Source organism: Mastomys coucha, unplaced genomic scaffold (assembly GCF_008632895.1).
Source record: "Mastomys coucha isolate ucsf_1 unplaced genomic scaffold, UCSF_Mcou_1 pScaffold6, whole genome shotgun sequence".
Taxonomy (NCBI): Eukaryota; Metazoa; Chordata; class Mammalia; order Rodentia; family Muridae; genus Mastomys; species Mastomys coucha.
This window is the reverse complement of record NW_022196912.1, coordinates 114,740,817-114,746,542: the sequence shown is the minus strand read 5'-3', so window position 1 is coordinate 114,746,542 and position 5,726 is coordinate 114,740,817. Positions and strand designations below refer to the sequence as shown.

At 39.6% G+C, this 5,726-nt stretch overlaps 1 protein-coding gene and 1 long non-coding RNA gene across 3 annotated transcripts in view; one reads left to right on the top strand and one right to left on the bottom strand.

Annotated features, from left to right (window-relative positions):
• Nucleotides 1–5,726, top strand: part of Rps6ka5 (ribosomal protein S6 kinase A5) — a 202,030-nt gene that overhangs the window by 81,838 nt on the left and 114,466 nt on the right. The gene's annotated exons all lie outside the window — the stretch shown is intronic.
• Nucleotides 2,873–5,726, bottom strand: part of LOC116080009 — an 8,993-nt gene continuing 6,139 nt past the window's right edge. The window contains exon 2 of the long non-coding RNA XR_004114278.1: nt 2,873–3,220. This is a non-coding gene — a long non-coding RNA (uncharacterized LOC116080009). The remainder of the gene's footprint in view (nt 3,221–5,726) is intronic.

The window sequence follows — 5,726 nt, the reverse complement described above, 5'->3', positions numbered from 1 at the left end:
GGCCTCGAACTCAGAATCCACCTGCCTCTGCCTCCCAAGTGCTGGGATTAAAGGCGTGCGCCACCACCACCCCCTCATATATTCTTGAAGAGCTATTTTATGGTTTTGAGAATTATTTATTTGTACTCTTTGCTCATTGTTTTCTTCTCAATTTCTAGGATCTCTTAGAAAGATTAGCTATTTGTGATATTAGCATATTTTTCAGTTCTTAATTTTGTTTATAATGCTTTTATCAAGCAAATTGAATTTTATATGTAATAGAATTTGTTTTTAAAATTATCTTTATGGCCTCAGTTTTGAATCATAATTGAAAGACCCTCTGTCCTCTTAAGATTAAAAGGAATTTGTTGATTTCCTTTTTCTTTAGTATTTGCATGGGTCTAGTTTTTATTTGGAGAACTGTGATCCATGTGGAATTTTTGTTTGTTGAGTATGATAAGAAATAAGGATCTAGCCTTTTAGATGGCCACTCAGCTTTTCTACATTATTGAGAGAGAAAGCTCATTGTTTACCCTGGCTTGAGATACAGCCTTTTTTCATCTGTATGTATCTGGATATATTTCTTGACTTTCTGTTCTGTTTGTCTTATTAGATAATACCCAAACATCACACTGATACCTTTATCAAGGCATTACAGTATATTCTAGTAGTCAGTAATGCCAGTTCTCCAACAACCCTTGTTTTTTATTGATGATATTGAGAACTTTATGAAGGGCTCTTTCTGTTATTTTTCAACATGGTCCTTAAATCAAAATGTCTTGTTCTAGGGAGAGAAGAAAACTTATTAGTAGTTTTACTGGGATGTCTTTAAATTAAAATTTTTAACTTTGAGCAAACTGAAAATTTGGTGATACTGTTCTGTTGAAGAAGATGGTATGTCCTTGTCTGTAGGAACCTGCATCTGAGATTGTCAAGAATGTTTTAACATTATCTTTCTACCTGTGTCTTGATTAATATTGAATATACCATCACTTGTTGCTGCTGTTAGAGATTCAAGTCTAGGCTATCATCTGGCTCACTGCAGAATGTTGACAGGGCTTACTCTCAGGGATGAAATTTGCTTGGTTGGCACAGGCTTCTCCAAATAAGATGATGATGATGATAACAGTGTCTTACAGATGCAGTCTATGACATTCATCTTTAGTAGCCAGTTATGGAGTAGACTAGCATTTCTGACAGACTGAGCATGTGTGATTGCTTCCCACAATAAGCTTTAATTATAATTATCTCTCATTTGTTTATATTCTATCTTCTACTCTCTAAATCAGTAGGCAGTACTTTTTCTGACCAGTATAGGGCCAGATGGTAACTATCTTAAGCTTTGCAGACTTTCAAGTCTTTTTGACCATAGATTGTAGTAAACAAATATAGTACAGTTCCAGCAAAATCTTAATTATAAATTGGTAGGGGACTAGATTTGCCCTCTGAGTTATCATTTGCTGTCCCTTGCTCTGAACTCATCTGTTGAAAGGTGTGTGTGTGTGTGTGTGCGCGCGCGCACATGCATATGTGGATGTCAGAGGTTGTCGACATTAGATATCTTTCACAATCTGTCTTCACCTTATCTGTTGAGATGGGTCTTTCTCTGCACCTGGATCTTATCAGTTAGCTAGCTTAGGGATTTAATGGGGTCCATATGGATTCTCTTGTTTTGAACTTCCCCAGCTCTAGGAGTACAGTTGTGTGCTCACTTTTTTTCATGGGTTCTGGGGATTAAACTCAAGTCTTCACTCTTTTTTTTTTTTTATTAACTATTTTCTTTATTTACATTTCAAATGTTATCCCCTCCCTGGTTTCCCTTCCAAAATCCCCTAGCCCCTCCCCACTCCCCCTGCTCACCAACCCACCCACTCCTGCTTCCCGGCTCTGGCATTCCCCTACACTAGGGCATAGAACCGTCACAGGACCAAGGGCCTCTCCTCCCATTGATGACCGACTGGGCTATCCTCTGCTACATATGCAGTTGGAGCTGTGAGTCCCACCATGTGTACTCTTTGGTTGGTGGTTTAGTCCCTGGGAGCTCTAAGGGTACTAGTTAGTTCATTTTGTTGTTCCAAGTCTTCACTCTTACAGGGCAAGCCATTTACTGACTGAGTCAAGTCTTCAGTTCAGTTAAGTCACATTTTTCTTTAAAATGTTGTTCTATAGTTTTCTTAGGTTTCTTTGTTTTTTTTAAGATTTTATTTATTGATTTATTATATGTAAAGTACACTGTAGCTGTCTTCAGATGCACCAGAAGAGGGTGTCAGATCTCATTACAGGTGATTGTGAGCCACCATGTGGTTGCTGGGATTTGAACTCAGGACCTTCGGAAGAGCAGTCAGTGCTCTTACCCGCTGAGCCATCTCTCCAGCCCAGGTTTCTTTGTTTTATCTTAACTATATAACATCATATATATTTGATGGAGTTTCCCCCTTTTGTATTTCTTGCAGCTTTTCCAAATTTCTTTTTTGTTTTTTGTTTTTTGTTTTTTTCGAGACAAGGTTTCTCTGTGTAGCCTTGGCTGTCCTGGAACTCACTCTGTAGACCAGGCTGGCCTCCAACTCAGAAATCCACCTGCCTCTGCCTCCCAAGTGCTGGGATTAAAGGTGTGTACCACCACCACCTGGCAGCTTTTCCAAATTTTTAATATGGATAGCTTAACTTTTTTTTAATATGTTTCTTTCTACCTATGTTTAGATACAAGAAATATAAGAACATTTTCATCTATTTTCTAGTTTTTGGAGCTCATTATTTCAACAGAAGTTGAAATTCTATGTGAAAAATAATCTGTAGAAAACAGTTTTTTCTTTTAGTAGTCTCTGAAAATGGTGATTTTTTTTTCAAAACACCGGCTGATCTTTGACGTTAATAATCAGTGGGATTCATCAGACATGAAAAAAGCAAATTACAAGTGTATTTAGAACAATTTTTAACAAATGCTACCCGAGTCTTGTAGACAGTTGTGTCCTGATGTGCCATCCTTTCAATAGGAGTTAGATGTTTAACATACCGAAGTTCATGGTTGAGTCCTAGTTTCATCTCTGAAATTGCAAAGGTGTTGATGCTTGATGAGATGGTGACAATTGTGCATTGTAGTAGCAGATGTCACAGATCCAACAGGAACTGCTGTCACACATTCTTTCTTTTAGGTAAATACAGCTGATTCACAAGAGAAGGCTCCCTGTGGTGGCTTTGATGAGCTGCAAGGTGTCATCGTATGAAGAGTGGGCATACAAAACTAGAAACAGAAAGGATAGCAAGTGTGATTGGAGACTGAAAGCAGAAGAGAGGCTGTCTGTGAAAGCAGGAGGTTATAGCTTGCCTGTCAGCTCTGCTGAGTGCCCTCCCACAAGTAGGCTTGTAGAAGCTGTGAGCAGGCCCACACTGAAGCAGCTCGTGGGCTCCACCTGTGGCTCTTCCACTGCATCTTCAGTGGAAACTGCACTGGAGCATTTCTGAGTTCCAACAGTACTTTACGCCTCGTCCCATTTCTCCATGTGTAATAAAAGCGAATGAGCTTGAGCATGTGGAGGGATTTTCTGGGTTCAACATTGGGTAATGTATACAAAGGTCATGAACACCTGTAACCTGCTCTACCAATGAAAGGCATCTGCTCCCTTTCAGCAGAGGGAGTTACCCCCTTTGCTCCAGTACAAGGGCTTCTTGTCAGGGGCATCAGCAGTGCCAGCAGAGTCCTTGCTTCAGCAGCACACACGTTAAAGTGGGAAGGATACAAAGACTAATATGGCTCCTGTGCAAGCAGGACAGGCAATTCCAGAGAAAAAGTTGTTACAAATACAGCAGAATCTGACCCTTTTGTTTGGAAATATACCAAGTAGATAAGTAGTCTATGTTTAGAAAACAATAATTTTGATTGAAATCAAGTATCATTTTAATCTAATGATGATACTATAAGTTTGTTATTCATAGCAAGAGACTTTATTTGCAGTGATTGTTCTTTTTAATAAACCCTTGAAAAGTTTGATTTATGTTATCTGTTCTTCAGAATAACCCTGTGGTTACTTACTTGTTTTAAAGGGTTTCGTTGTTGATGTTGACAGTTTCAAAGGCATATATACTGAATTTTAGTTACTCCACCTCCCATTACCTTATTTTCCCTGGCTTCTTCACTGAAACCTCCATCCCACATTCATGTCTTCTTATGCATTTGTTCCCCACTGTGCTTAAGCGGGACTTCTGCATGAGCATGGCTAGGATAATCACTAGACAGATTTATACCACCAAAGAGGGACACTTCTTCCTCTAGCCACTGCTAACTTTGTAACCCTTCAGGGAGGTGTGAAGCCTCATAAGCCCTCCCCTTCTGTGATGAGCCTAATCGTGTACAGGGAACCACAGCTGCAGTGAGTTTATATCAAAAGCATGTCCTGTTCAGAAGATGTTTTACATCAGGTTTTCCCAATAAGTTCTTTTTGCCCCTTCTTCCATGATGTTCCTTTAATATTGAGGGTATGTATATATGTGATGTGCACAGCCTTTGAACAGCTGAGCACTCCATGGTCACTTACTCTCCGCACTTTAACCTGTTGTGAATCCTAGTATTTTAACCACTACATAAAGGGCCTCCTTTGCTGAGGGCTGCCCTAATCTATGAGTACAAAAATAAATCTGTAGAAAGAAGGCAGCTCTTACTATATTTGTTTAGCAAAATAATAATAGTAAGTTCTCTCCTAGGGACTATGGCATCCATACTTTGGGTTCGTGGCTGAGCTCACAGTCCTAGACAAGAGGTCTATCCTGTAGTGCTGGCCCTACATCAACCAGAAGGTGGTGTGTTGCCCCCCATGGCATTCATGCCAGTATTGCAGCAGTCATGCCAGATTGATTGTTATTGTAGCTCAGAGTTCATTGCTGGCTAAGAATCTTAGAGATTTACTTTCTAGGAGCCTTCATAGAGTTTCTTACACCTCAAGCTTCATCACTGTCTTTTTGTCCATTTGCATCAGCTAACCTGACTTCACTGAGAACTAATCAGATCCAGTTCCTACAAACTCAAATTTACTTACAATTATCTGTATCTTGGGACTGCGTCATAGATAGATGATGAATGAGGATTTGATTGTGATAGTTAGTGCAAATTGCCTATTTGACAGAATCTACTTGGGAGGTGAGCCTCCAGATTTGTCTGTGGGGACTTTTACTGCTTATGCTGATATGTGAAGACACACCCATTGTGGGTGGCACCATTCCATGCCTGGGGTCCTAGACTGCTATCTATATAAATGTAGAAAGTGAGCTGAGCAGCAGCGTGCAGTTGTCCTCAGCTTTGTGGCTGGATATGATTTGACCAGGTGCTTCACGTTCTGACACCTTGACTTCCCCACTACAGACTATATGCGCTTTTGAACTATGAACCAGAATAAACCCTTTCTCCTTAAGGTTCTAGTTATTAAAGTATTTTAATACAGCAATAGGAAAAGAAATTAAGACACCTAAGAGTGATAGGGTTTTTTTTTTTTTTTTTTTTTGGACACACTGTTGAATATAAATGACTTCTAGCTTTAAGAAAAAAATTATTTTATTTTTAATTATGTAAATATATGTGGGATTGTATGCATGTAGATGCAGTGTCCAAAATGTTCAGAGAGGGATTCAGAACCTCTGGAGCTGGAGTGAACCTCAGATGTCCGATGTGGGAACTGGAAACTGACCTTGGGTCCTTTCCAAGAACACTGTATGCTCTTAACCACTGAGCCATCTTACCAAGCACAGCTTCTGCTTTT